The sequence below is a fragment of the Lissotriton helveticus genome, chromosome 7 (genome assembly GCF_964261635.1).
Source record: "Lissotriton helveticus chromosome 7, aLisHel1.1, whole genome shotgun sequence".
In the NCBI taxonomy this organism is placed as follows: Eukaryota; Metazoa; Chordata; class Amphibia; order Caudata; family Salamandridae; genus Lissotriton; species Lissotriton helveticus.
Genome location: NC_136068.1, coordinates 367,497,309 through 367,509,351, shown reverse-complemented (window position 1 = coordinate 367,509,351; position 12,043 = coordinate 367,497,309). Strand labels below are relative to the sequence as shown.

At 40.2% G+C, this 12,043-nt stretch overlaps 1 pseudogene across 1 annotated transcript in view; it reads right to left on the bottom strand.

Moving 5' to 3' along the window:
- LOC144769095 (vomeronasal type-2 receptor 26-like) overlaps positions 1–8,165 on the bottom strand; it is a 191,562-nt pseudogene extending 183,397 nt beyond the window's left edge. Inside the window, exons 1-2 of the transcript XR_013598669.1 lie at positions 7,422–8,165; positions 2,886–3,113 (exon numbers count right to left, since the gene is read on the bottom strand). The product of XR_013598669.1 is annotated as a vomeronasal type-2 receptor 26-like (transcript). The remainder of the gene's footprint in view (positions 1–2,885; positions 3,114–7,421) is intronic.
- Between the last annotated feature and the right edge of the window lie 3,878 nt (positions 8,166–12,043).

The window sequence follows — 12,043 nt, the reverse complement described above, 5'->3', positions numbered from 1 at the left end:
TCAAAAGTGGATCCACTGCATTACAACCTGCAATGGTCGATGTTGTGCACTCTGTCTATAATCTGATGCCCCTGGAATGTCCGACCACCAGCAGGTTCAAGCTAGTGATGAGCTCAAGTTTTACGAACACATATTTGAGCAGAAGCTATACTTCAAGGACCTGATGAATGCCAATACACCTCTTCTGAGGGTCTAGTTGGCAGAAACATGTTGACTGATAACTAGTGACACACTAAAGCCCTAAATCAAACAGTGTTTATTCCAAAGTAGTCGGCAGCAAAGCAAAAATATAAAAGGCAATTGTCATTTCAACTGACCAGGGCTCACACTAGAAAACGGTCAGTTAAAGCAGTGCACTAAAAAGTTTGAAATTTTGCTCTGGTGTGCACACAGTTTTGTCTAATACAATTCAATTGTGAGAAGGTCATGCGACAGCAATTATTTAGTTTCATCAAAATCTTACCACTCATGTATGTGTCCAAACCTTTCCTCCAGAAAAGCACTAAGCAGCCTTAAAGGGGAGATATCATTCATAGCCACAACTACTTAGTCTGTTCTTTTCACAAAACCCAACTTCCTGTGCCTGATTTGAAAACAAGGTTACATGTACTAAAATGTTGAATGTATAACATGTAGCATCATGGTTCCTGGGCCTACCATTGACTAGTAAAACTATCAGCTGTTGCAACACTGTGTAAAGCTTTACATTAAAAGGAAACAATTGGTCTAACGTGCACCCAGTGAATGTGTGCATAACAGTGTATTTATAGTTACACACACGTCTCTTCATGGATATATTGAGCATAAAATATGTTTCCGCAATCTCCAACACCATCTTCACACACTTCTTTAACATCATCCGCATTACTGCCATTATGACATTCATTGCGTGCCTGTGTGTGTGGAATTGGTCCTGAGCTGCCCAAATCAGGATTATTTCCTTTACCACTTTCAAGCCACACACACTTATTCAATGTTTCATCCTTTTATGGCTCATGCTCTTCACTTCACCATACCCTTTACAAGGAGCAAAGCAGCTCTGTACCAAACGTTTCCATCATGTAGACTCACTGCAAAGACCCTGCCCTCTCATGGTACATGACAGAGCTTGACCAGTATCAGTATGAGAGGTCACTCTTTATAACGATAACATCCCTTTAAACAATTTTCAAAAATAACTTTGGAGAGACAAATATTGTGTGCATACAATTATATTCTTGTAGAGTATTATTTCCATACAACTGCAATCTTCTTTGTCAATTTTTAAGTATTAAATTTCTTATAAATGCTATGAATCTTGTTTAATCTCTTGTATATTTAATTCATATTCATGGACAATAATATTATGTTTTTGGTTTACCAAACTAATTTTTGAAAATTGATCAAGGGGAAGGATGTGTAGTATTGTGTATGGTGTTTTATGAATATGAATTGTCTACCTTTTATAACTCCACTGTAAGAGCAGAGCTTACTTGTGTTCTATGTGCTCTCATCTGTAGTGTCAGGGTTTGAGTGCCTAGAGCATTTGGAGGAATGGAGTGGAGTCATGTAGCTGGTATCAGATAGGTTTAATTAGATATAAATCTTCCTTGTGCAAAAATATTTTTGTATGGACTTCTTAGGCACACATGCTCCAGCCTCTACGCATTGGCTGTCACCAAAGACTTTGCCAACTTGAAACACGTTCAAAATTGTGTTGGCATTGGAAGTGTAGAAAATACAAATTCTAGGTGGTCAGACCCAGCTATTGTGTTTGTCAACACATCATACTATTAAAACAATTGGGAAAACAAATATTATTGACCGAAAAGCATTGGCAAACCACAACCCATTGTCTTTGCCCTGCTTGTTTAACCTGTTATCCCTTTCACCTCACGCTTTGTCTCTTTTTAACCTCGCACTTGTGGAACGCTGATTGCAGTCTTATTCTCTCTCTCTCTCTTTTTTTCCCTCTCTCTCTTTCTCTGCAACTCAGATCTCTCACACAATTCATGTCATCTTTCCAATATCTTCCAAACCTATGATTACCTAACCCACTCTGTGAGAACAAGAACATTTTTGTCTTGGACAGAGGAATGATTCTCAGTTGGGTAGCACTTTCCATATCATGAGCTCTATTCTATTATTTGCAAATATTCCCTAATTATGAGGCTCATTGTTTAACCTTCTCTTTTCAAACCTACTGGGAAGAAGGGGAGATGCACAGAATAAGTGAGTCTAAGTCAGGCTTCTCCAGCGAGTAGCTGTGAGCTACTGATAGCTCTTCAGCTACATGTAAGTAGCTCTCCCGTGTGCCTTCCAGCTTAATAAATTAGAAGGGTTTGCTTGGTTCAATGAATACATGTTGAAATTGAAAAACGTGCATTCAAGATGAAAATCTGTAATTGTTTTAGGACTCATAGCTGATGTTTGACTTGTTTAACAGTGAATATTGTGATTTTAGCATGGTGAATGTGTTATTTACAAATACACGTCATGTTATACTTAAAGATGAACTTTGAGTGCCAAATCATGCGGTGTTGCAGAGACTTATTACTACCTTGGTGCATTGTAGCTATGGCTGTTTTGTATTACTCATGCAAAGGCTTTAATAAATTAATACAACTTTTTTTTACATTACAGTTGGCAACCCTGACTAGTGTACTAATGAGGTGATCACTGTGGTTAACCATGTATAATAATGTGATCTAGTATAAAGTTGTTGCTACTACAATACTGATGATATTAGTATCTTGCCATGTTTTTCACCAAACATAAGTAGCTCCTATTACAGAAAAGGTTGTAAACCCCTGGCCTTAGTAAAATGAAATCTTTTCAGTTTTACATGCTACAAATTGCAGATATTCATGGAAATATTTCTCTAATACTGTACACGATTTTCAAACCTGAGAATAATCCTTGCCCCATTGGATAGCACTCATGTTCAATGTGAGTCTCTGTTGGGAGCTGAAGCGGGAATCATAGAGGCCGACGTTCACTGATTTGCCCGCGCCAGTAGAGGTCACTTGCCAGTTATCAATGTCATAGGCAACTGGAGAGTCACCGTTCTCGTAAAAAAATACATCCTCACCAACCGAATCAAAGAAATGGACATTCTTAACGTAAGAAAGTAGCTACAGGAGAAAAAAGGAACGTTTTAGGTAAAGTTCTAAAGACAACTAGAAAAAGAATGTTGTAAACAATAGGTGACCAGCAAACGATGGATAAAGCTGTCTATGCACTGCAACATCATTTACACTTTAAGTTTCTAGTCTTCCATTTCTTCCTTTTCATTATTCTTATATTGGTTGCCCTGGCACATTGGTCCACTGTATAACATGACGCCTTTATTTAATGAAGGACGCCCCCTCACATAATAATCAAACCATACCTGCCACCCACCACTCTAGATTCAATGTTTCAAACATTCCACAGCATGTGAGGAAGCACCCAAGGAAGGTGGGGGAAAGAATTGGGAAGGATGATAAAGGCATGACATAAACGTTTCACTAAAGCAATGTGCAGTTAAAGAAAACCACTTACGAAAAACACTACCCTTGTAAGAAACCTCTGTTTTCTGACACGTTACTCTATTTAATATGAAGTAAACAATAAATGGCAGCCTTAGGTAAAATTCATCTTTCCTAGAAACAGACAGACCCAGGACTTTGACGATGACTCCTGACTTAAGAGTGCCTGGACTCTTCAAGAATCTGGTGGTACACTTTCTCTGGTGCTAGGATTTTTCACTATGTAACAGTCTCTGAAGCACTCTATGTGTCAGTGACTATTCCGCTGCTGAATCTCTTCCGATGTTTCTGTTATATTGTGTATTGAGTTGTTTTTGTATTGATTGGCTCGTGCAGGTGGAATTTTATGGGTGATGACGTATGTAGGTTTCACTGCGGTTGTTGTTAGTGCTGTGGAGGAGTCTGGTTGTGTGAAGCAGGTTTTCTCTGCTCAAATAAAGAGATGTTATACAACCTTTATGCTTGGTGGTGAATACTTCTGGAGAGAACACTACTACATTTTGGCCTCAGGATGAGATTCGCCAGGCTCCTGTGCCAGTAGAGCAATTCTGGGGAACCTGTGAAGTGGGACCTGGTACAAGTCGTTAGTGGTCAGCTTTCCTGCCTGACCAGTGTTAAATCTGGATCGCCTCGTGATCCCGTACCTGCGAAAGTCCTAAAGTTATTGGACCTTGAACCCCGGCGGGTTCTTATGAGACTTCTCAATGTATCCTTAATGGAGTCCCATGTATTACAGGAATGGAAGCATGCGATGGTCGTCCCTCTTCTAAAGAAGGCAGGAGCGGACGTGTCCAACCTTACTAACTTTAGACCCATATCTCTGCTACCTGTCCTCTCAAAAGTGCTGGAAAGGCATGTCAACACTCAGCTAAATCATCTTGTGGAAAGCTCGGGATTTTTACATCCTTGCCAGTCCGGCTTCCGAGCGCACCATTCCACCGAGACCGCGCTCCTTGGGGTGACGGAGAGGTTACGGCACGGTATCGATTGCGGAGAGACATCTGCACTCATCCTTTTGGATTTGAGTGCTGCATTCGATACCGTGACCCACTCCATTCTTTTGAACTCTCTCCGGTCCCTGGGAGTAGATGGTCCTGCGCTAGCCTGGATTGCCTCCTTTTTAAGTGAGCGCACTTTCCAGGTCTTTTCGAAGAAAGCTGTATTTGCTATCTGTTCATCGGCGTATGGTGTTCCCCAGGGGTCTATACTCAGCCCCCTATTTTTTAACACCTATGTTAGACCCCTGGCCTCCATCGTAGAGGACGCTGGGCTGACAATATTTTCATACGCCGATGACACTCAGATTGTTTTCTCCCTTTCCAGCAGTGAGAGCAATAGTATATCGGCCCTGAAGACTGGACTATCACGTGTTGCTGAGTGGATGCAGAAGCATCTCCTTAAGTTAAACGGTGACAAGACCGAGATTGTCATCTTGGGGAAGAACAAAGATCTTTGGGGCCCCCAGCACTGGCCGAATGATATGGGACCTCTCCCCGAGCCGGTCTCCGTAGTTCGTAACCTCAGATTCCTTATAGATGCCAAACTCTCCATGAGACAGCAGGCCACCGTTTGTTTTGCTACCTTGAGATGGCTCCAGAAAATCCTATGGATGCTGCCTCATGCCACTCAGAGAACTGTTGTTCAGGCGCTAGTAGTTTCCCGCCTGGATTATGGAAACGTCCTTTATCTCGGTGCTGACACTTTAACCATCAACAAACTTCAGGTGGTGCAAAATTCGGCGGCCCGACTTCTTTGTAATGTACCAAGGAGATCTTCGGCCTCACAGGCTCTCCGAGACCTACACTGGCTTAGAGTCCCAAGCCGCATTAAGTTCAAAGCCCTGTGTTACCTTTTCAAAATTAAACAGGGCTCGGCCCCTAAATATCTACAGAGTCTTGTTCAAACCTATAAACCCAGTCGCACATTGCGATCTTCTGCAAATGGCGACTTTGTTGTCCCAAGATTCAAGCTTGTAAAGATGGGGCGTCGGTCCTTCTCCCATCTAGGCCCCAGATCCTGGAACGCACTTCCCATCGCCCTGAAATCAGAGACTAACCTGCTCTGTTTCCGGAAAAAACTCAAGACTTTGCTTTTTTAGTAGATCCGTTCCTTTTCATTAGCTGGCTCACTGTACTGTGTTGTGCTCCCTTTCTTTTTTCTTTTTCTTCTTGAGTCTATCCCTGGCGCCGGGAAACCCACTGCGGGTAGCTGTTGCGCATTACAAGTTTAAATAAATAAATAAAAATAAATAAATAGGACACATGAGCTAAGTACAAAGTATTTTATTGTGATGATTATTTAAAATCTTACAACATTACATATCTAAAAGAAACTTTTAAAATATATGTTACAGCATAAAATCACATAAAATTGTCATTGCCGGACCTTAACAGACAATTAAGTTTTTGTAGTAATTACGTCTGGCAAGGATCCAAATCTCGCTTTAATGAGCACCTGCTTATTTTTTTCCGTCCACAGGGTTTTCAAATATTGTTGTATCTCCTTCTTTATTTAGCCTTTTAGCACCATCCAGGCATGTTTTCTCTTGGTAAGGGTAGCCTTATCCTTTAGAATAGATAGGTGGTCTGCAGTTTTATTAATGATTTTCTTAAATGAAGACTTGGTTATGTTCATTTCCCATATCGACATAACCCCAAATTCATTAATCGCATCTCTAAGGAAAAGAGCTGCGCTAGAGTTAGTGTCCTTCTTTATTTCTCTCCATAGGAGCGATGATATCTCATTTTGATGGTCACTTTTTATTTGGTTCCAGACTTTAATAAAGTGGCCTTGCCTTGCGAAGTGTTGATTTGTTAGGCCAAACTCCATCCTTACTTGCGCTGGGGAAGCATTCACTGGGAGATGGAAAAGCGCTCGGTATACTCTGGTTATAATTTTATTCAAAGTATCACTATCTTTAGCCATTATAGCTTCACTCCCATATGTAATAGTGGGTAAGAGTTCTACACCAACTATGCTCAGGAGAGGACCATAGGTCAGGCTGGGGAGAGACTTCTGCACAGTTCTAAATGCAGCAGTTAATGTGTTTGCTTTCCTTTTAGCGTCAGCTTTTTGTAGATGGTAATTGCCCTTTGCATTTAATAATACCCCTAGGTATTTGTAGACCTCAACTTGTTCAAGCTCAATTTTATCCATGAACCGTTTGCTTTTTTGTTTTATTTTTGCGTTTTTGGCAACTACCATAATCTTAGTTTTGGTCTCATTTATAACCATTCCATTCTCTTTTGAGTAGGTATATGTCCTTTTCATTAAACGCTGAAGGCCCACTTTTGTGTGGCTCATAAGTATGACATTGTCCGCATACATCAAACTTGTGAGCCATCTGTCCGCTATTTTTGGCGGATGTGCGTTTTCTTTGTCCAATAATCCTGGTAGGTCAGCAAGAAACAAATTAAAAAGAAGGGGGGCTAAAACACAGCCCTGCTTCAGACCTTCATTTGCTTGGATCTCAGAAGATAGTGTGAGCCCGTCACCCATCCTCACCCTCACCCATGTCTTTGAGTATAGGAGGCGAATTAGTTTAAGAAGTGGAACCGGAATTTTCATTTTTTCTAGTTTTTCCCAGAGTTATTTTCGGTTTACGCAGTCGAATGCTGATTTAAAATTTATGAAGCAAAGATATAAAGGTTGGTTTAATCTAAGCGATTTGTTCATAATTAAGGCGAGAACCAGTATATTAGTAGTAGTTCCTAATCCTTGAATAAAGCCTGTTTGGTTTAAAGGCATTCTTTTTTCTTCCGTCACCCAGTCAGTTAGTTTAGTTAATATTAATCTGGCAAATAGCTTGGCATCAGAGTCTTGCAATGTTATCAACCTGTAATTTTCCGGCAGTGCCCAATTTCCTTTTTTAAAGATTGGGGTTATTAGGGATCCACGCCATGACTTAGGTACCCTTCCTGTCGACACGACTTCTAAGTACAACTTCTGTAGGATTGTTGCCCATAGATCCGGATTTTCTTTCAAGAGCGCAAATGGAATTCCATTTGGTCCCGGAGCGCCATTCTTCTGTTGTTTTATAAGTTTAATTAGCTCATCTTTTTCTATGGGGAATTGCATATCCGTATCACTATCTCGGTAGGTAAAGTCATTCTCATTATCAAATTTACGCCCCTGTTGCATTTCCAGTGTAGAAGAGTGTATAGATTCTTGATTCAAATGTCTCCTCAGGAACTTGACCCATTCCTGCTCAGATAAGGGTGATGAGACTACTTGCTTGTTGGATCTAGCAAGGCCATTGATGATGTACCAAAAGTCTCTTGTGCTCTTCTGTTTACTGGCATGGAATATTTTTGCCCAAATAGCTTGTTTCGCTTTGTTTTTCTCGCCCCATAATAATTTCTTCGAATTCTGGTTTAATAACTTTAGATTTCCAAGATTTTCCATTTTTAGATCCGGTTTCTTCATTAGTCTGATAATCCTTTTTCGTTCTTTCTTCAGTGATCTTATTGTATGTGGGAGGTTTAAATTTGCTTCATTCTCCTTCTTTAGGGTATTCCCATATTTTGAAGTTTTTTTTCCTGTTTGCCTTTGTGTTGTAGTCAACATCCCAGTCAGATTTTCCCATTGTTCAATTGCAGTTTTTGTTGCAGTGTCTTTCAAGCATTTTTCCACGATCTTTTCCACTTGCTCATTCATTACATCTTCATTACCTATGTTCCAGATCAGTTTTTTTGTAGTTAATAGTACCACAATGCCCTTGGACCGTCTGGTAGGTCTTTTTCATAGTTATTCCAATATCCATTAGTATTGACTGCTGGGCATGGTCACTCTCGTTTACTTTCGTTAGTTTGTATGAGGTGATTTTATGGAACATATATAGGGTTGTCATGGTGTAATCAATCCTGGATTTTGTCTTATGCCCAAAATAAGTGTATCTTGGCGGGACATCCGTTTTTACTCTGCCATTAAGTGTTCGAAGACCCATAGCTTCCATATCCTTTACAAATTTCAGACCCATTTATTTTTATTGCAGTTATTATCAATCCCTAGATCCTGCTCAGGTATTAGCCATTGATGGTTCTGAAGTTGCGTGGCTTCATCTCTTAAGTGTGGTGACATTAAATTGAGGTTGAAACCCCGGTAATAAGAAAATCTGCTATCGGGTCCTTGAGCATTCTATCAATTAGTACGTTATTCAGCGTTCCACAGGTTTTCTCCCTACTCTTGTTAGTGGGCAATATATAAACAGTAATCACATATATTGTTCTAGGTTTTTGATTGTTTATTTTGTAGGTAGGTTTCACCATCAAAATGTTCGAATCATCTATCTCCACTTGCTCATGTTCAATGTGCAACGCATTAGAAATGAATATTGCCTGCCCCCCGCTGGCTCGCCCGAACCTTTGCTCTTTTTTTGCGTTTTCATAGTAGCCTGCATAACCATGTAGCATAAATGGGTTAGATTCCCATGTTTCCTGCAGCACTACGATGTCTGGGTTTCCGACTATAGAGTCTATATATGCGTTGTGAATTTTCCCCCTCAAACCATTAATGTTCCATGAACATAGACTTATTATTTCTTTGTTTATGCTATTAGCTCCTATTTGTAATGGACTACTGTATCATTGTGTCTGATTACTGTGGAGTGCCAAGTTGATTCATTTTTCATTTATTTCTGTGTTTCTTTCTACCTCTTTTTGCAAGGTCAGACATCCATTTTTTTCTGGTGATCTGCCGAGTGCATTTTTTAGGACTGATATAGTCTTTGTCCCTACCTTTTTTTGTTTCAATGAAGTATCAACTTCTATAAAAGGGGTAGGGTAAACCTCCGGGATTTGTTTGGTGAGTATTATGCCCCATGTTTTAAATATCTTTTGCTCCTTTATTATATGGTCAGCTATGGATATTGATGATAGTGAGATTAAGGTCTGGGTCTGGCTACTCTGGTCATCTTCCATAAATTGAACAGAAATAATGTCATTACTTACAAGGTTATTGAGTGAAGGTATGAATTTGAAAAGTCGCAGTAAATTCCCTCGGTTAAGAATGTCGTGTCTACCTCTAGAGCAGAATTCTGGTGTAAATTTAAGTTTCTCACTAATTTTAGTAGTGTGTCGATTTGCAGCCTCATTTTTCTCAATTTGTTTCGTTGTATAGCTTACTGTTTTATTCCCATCCACGCTTTTAATCTGCAAATAGTCTCGTTCGAGTGTTATATCAAGGCTACTTTCTGCCCTTCTCTCTATCAAGACGCTGTCTTTTTTTGTATCTTCCTTCATACCTGCCTTGAGATGGGGAATCATTGTTTCCGTTGCTTTGATAGTAATGATTCCATTCATTTTATCAGAGTTTTAAGTAATTTGCTCTCTTTCTTCTTTATTTTGGTTTTCATTTTGGTTGGGTTCCATTTGCAGACTCTCTGGGGTACTGTTTATTACTCGTACTTCCACTACTCTATTTTTTTCATGTACCGGGATTTGTGATTCGTTTATTTTGTCAGATTTTATTGAACTTCGGTCTTTTAGTGTTTTTTTTCCAAAGATGGGAAAGAAGTTGTTAGATCCTGAGCTAGGTAATTTGAGATCCTCTGCTGGGTTACTTGTATTATTCAACTTTGTTTTTCATTTTTTCTTGCTTTGCGGAGTTTTTTCTTTTGACGTTTTGTCATCGTAGAGAAACCATCTGACTCAGTATCATTCAGATTTTGGTCATTTTTGGAGTCGTTACACATAGCTTCACACAGGATTTCATTTTCCAAAGGATCCTTTGCCTGGGAAATTTGTAGGTTAACTATATCATCAGGTTGTCTTATTAGTTGTTGTGGTTCTATGGGATTAGAGTTGTCCGTACCAACCCCAGGTGTCATTTTTTCCGTTCCCATCGTACTGGCGATGTTCATTTTAGAGTTATCATTACTGTGATGGATGGTTCTTTTAGCGTCATCTATTATGCTTGTTAATACTGCGGGTAGGGCTGATAGCTTATCCATGATAGGCACATAAATGCAGTCAGAGGTTGTTTTTTCATTATCTCTTTGTGCTCTGATTATCAGATCATTTAATTGGGCCAGTTTGTTGTCAATCCCAGCCACATTGTTTGCCATCATTTTTAGAAGGTCGATTTGTATATCCATTTTATGTGATTGATAGTGAAGGGCTTCTAGCGTAAGGGTTGATGTTTGATAGAAGATATCCCAGGGTTTGACTACATCCTGTTGTTTAGCTCCTATTTCTAATGTTTCATACTTGGATTGCTCAGCTCCCCCGGAGTCTAGTGTTTGCTCCCTGGTATCGACAGTGTTGCCAGCGTTGTCAGCCGGTTCCTTGAGTGTGTTGTTCGTTTGAGTGCTCCTTTGGGGTTCCTGATGAGGATCGGGGTGTATTTCAGTTCCCTCAGAGCTTATGCCCAACGTTTTAATTATCTCAACTTTGACCTCAAAAGGAATCCTTTGTGTTGTTTGCCCTGCTTGCTCATTCCTATCTTGGCAGTCTTGTTGATTGGATTCCGTAGATTGCGACAACCATTTGTTTGTGGTAGTGACATCCAGGTTAGACGTTACAGACATATTAGTTTCTTTCGTCGTTGCTATATAGCAATTTCTCATATCTTTTAAGGGTTCTTCCTGAGTTTTCCATGGCTGTTGGGCTCCAGTTTGTGTTTCTAGTTCCACAGATTTATTTTCACTCCAGTTATATTCTATGTGGTCCAATTCTTTCATTTGTTTGTTGTTTTGTGACAGATTTAGGGCATCAGTATTAATATTAATAGGTTTCATGGGAGTTTGTAGTTTATCCTTATTCGTTTCCATTGTCATTGACATCATACCACCCGCAGGATCCTTCAAAAATTGAAAATTGTCTGGTATTTTACCAGATTTGTCGAACATCCGCGTAATTGGGGATATAAGAGATTGGTTCTGACCTGGTGTGTTTATTTTTAATTTTTTTGCTACACTTGATTGCTGCAATTTTTGTGTCCGTTTAGTTGCTGTTCCCACAGTCCTTACCTTTCCTGATCTCATGTCTAGGACTGTGCCTTTGGTTATATCTTTTATTTGTTCCTTGTAAGTGCTATTTGGTACGTTATAGCACTCCAGTACAGACCTGCTACTCCCCGCTTATAGTCACAAGTCTCGAACCTAAAATGCCAAGCTTCTCTGTCCGCACAACACCATATGCACTCCCAAGCCTGTCTACTCCCTTTAAGGCTCTGGTACTCTACCGCGTGCTAATCCACACGACAGGTTAAACAGAGCAAGGAGCAGCTGCCGTCAGGGGGCAGCACTACAGTGAGGGCGGAGTAAGGGCGGATTAAAGTATATACGAATCCACAGAACCTGAGGGGTGTATTGTCCAAAACCCCAAAGTTCCAGTCTAATCCCAATTTAATTGTGCCGGCTATGGACTATGGGCTAGGGGCTATAGGCTACGGGCTATGGATAATGGGTGTGAAGTTTTCCGCCTTGCCCCGCTGACCATCGAACCATTAACCCAATAACCCAGGAAATGGGAACTATATATGCACAGAAACGAGCCCCCTACCTCTTCAGATGAGGTTTGGTTGCGCAACCCAAC